General features: G+C 39.6%; 1 long non-coding RNA gene across 2 annotated transcripts; it reads right to left on the reverse strand.

Annotated features, from left to right (window-relative positions):
- Positions 1–905: 905 nt before the first annotated feature.
- Positions 906–1,642, reverse strand: LOC127926437 (uncharacterized). 2 transcript variants are annotated; one of them, XR_008124159.1, is made up of 3 exons: positions 1,497–1,642; positions 1,137–1,299; positions 906–1,071 (listed from the first exon to the last, which is right to left on the reverse strand). It is a non-coding gene; the product is annotated as an uncharacterized LOC127926437 (long non-coding RNA). The 2 variants fall into 2 exon arrangements; XR_008124160.1 differs by lacking the exon at positions 1,497–1,642 and adding an exon at positions 1,365–1,478.
- Between the last annotated feature and the right edge of the window lie 529 nt (positions 1,643–2,171).

A 2,171-nucleotide genomic window follows, 5' to 3' on the forward strand; every position in this document is an offset into this window, starting at 1 on the left:
TCTATAAGCATCAGATAATAACACAATGTCACAGCGCTGAATGTGATCTGTGACCTGTAAAAAGCCCATTCACAATCTCCAGTCTGCCACGGCTGCAGACACAGGACTTGTTCACGCTCTCTCTAAATGTCCACATTGTCCTTTTGAGAGGCATTGTGGCTGGAGTCTGTAAAAAAAACATACGTTTTTTTATAGGACTGAAAGTTAACATTCACAGTTCATTTGAGATGTTTTTTTCTGAAAGGGCCAATTTAGATACTTCACTTGTGAAGTTTTCTATCAAGAGGTCAGATTAAACATATATGAACCCTGGACTAATTAAGGGGCTTTCTTACATGGAATAGTTTGTGTACGTCGGTAGGAAAGTAATCTAATTTAATCCCTTTTTAGAAGTAATCTTAAGGCATGAAAACGTGAAGAAAGTGCAAGGGGTGTTTGGACTTTCACTAACGACTGTATTTTAGAGGCTATTTATTCAGACATTTTGTTTAATACCCCGTATAAACTGTTTTTTATAATTATATGACAATTACTGATATATCAGGTGCCTTACTTTTATTTTCCTACCTCAGTAAAAGTAGGAAATGCATCACCTGCACTGCCATTCATTCTGAATAGACTGGTTTGGATGTCTCTCGGACCACAATTGCAAATCTACCGTTCCAGTGTTTTACTTGCTATATTGTATTTACTTTGCCATCATGGCCTTTTTTGCCTTTACCTCCCTTATCTCACCTCATTTGCTCACATCGTATATAGACTTGTTTATACTGTATTATTGACTGTATGTTTGTTTTTACTCCATGTCGAACTGCTTTGCTTTATCTTGGCCAGGTCGCAATTGTAAATGAGAACTTGTTCTCAACTTGCCTACCTGGTTAAATAAAGGTGTTTTCAACTGGCCTACCTGGTTAAATAAAGGTGTTCTCAACTTGCCTACCTGGTTAAATAAAGGTGTTCTCAACTGGCCTACCTGGTTAAATAAAGGTGTTCTCAACTGGCCACCTGGTTAAATAAAGGTGTTCTCAACTGGCCTACCTGGTTAAATAAAGGTGTTCTCAACTGGCCTACCTGGTTAAATAAAGGTGTTCTAAACTGGCCACCTGGTTAAATAAAGGTGTTCACAACTAGCCTACCTGGTTAAATAAAGGTGTTCTCAACTGGCCTACCTGGTTAAATAAAGGTGTTCTCAACTGGCCACCTGGTTAAATAAAGGTGTTCTCAACTGGCCTACCTGGTTAAATAAAGGTGTTCTCAACTGGCCACCTGGTTAAATAAAGGTGTTCTCAACTGGCCTACCTGGTTAAATAAAGGTGTTCTCAACTGGCCTACCTGGTTAAATAAAGGTGTTCTAAACTGGCCACCTGGTTAAATAAAGGTGTTCTCAACTGGCCTACCTGGTTAAATAAAGGTGTTCTCAACTGGCCTACCTGGTTAAATAAAGGTGTTCTCAACTGGCCTACCTGGTTAAATAAAGGTGTTCACAACTAGCCTACCTGGTTAAATAAAGGTGTTCTCAACTGGCCTACCTGGTTAAATAAAGGTGTTCTCAACTGGCCTACCTGGTTAAATAAAGGTGTTCTCAACTAGCCTACCTGGTTAAATAAAGGTGTTCTCAACTGGCCTACCTGGTTAAATAAAGGTGTTCACAACTAGCCTACCTGGTTAAATAAAGGTGTTCTCAACTAGCCTACCTGGTTAAATAAAGGTGTTCTCAACTAGCCTACCTGGTAAAATAAATGTGTTCTCAACTGGCCTACCTGGTTAAATAAAGGTTTTCTCAACTAGCCTACCTGGTTAAATAAAGGTGTTCTCAACTGGCCTACCTGGTTAAATAAAGGTGTTCTCAACTGGCCACCTGGTTAAATAAAGGTGTTCACAACTGGCCTACCTGGTTAAATAAAGGTGTTCTCAACTGGCCTACCTGGTTAAATAAAGGTGTTCTAAACTGGCCACCTGGTTAAATAAAGGTGTTCACAACTAGCCTACCTGGTTAAATGAAGGTGTTCACAACTGGCCTACCTGGTTAAATAAAGGTGTTCACAACTAGCCTACCTGGTTAAATAAAGGTGTTCACAACTGGCCTACCTGGTTAAATAAAGGTGTTCACAACTAGCCTACCTGGTTAAATAAAGGTGTTCACAACTGGCCTACCTGGTTAAATAAAGGTG

This window comes from Oncorhynchus keta, unplaced genomic scaffold, assembly GCF_023373465.1.
Source record: "Oncorhynchus keta strain PuntledgeMale-10-30-2019 unplaced genomic scaffold, Oket_V2 Un_contig_758_pilon_pilon, whole genome shotgun sequence".
NCBI classification, from domain to species: Eukaryota; Metazoa; Chordata; class Actinopteri; order Salmoniformes; family Salmonidae; genus Oncorhynchus; species Oncorhynchus keta.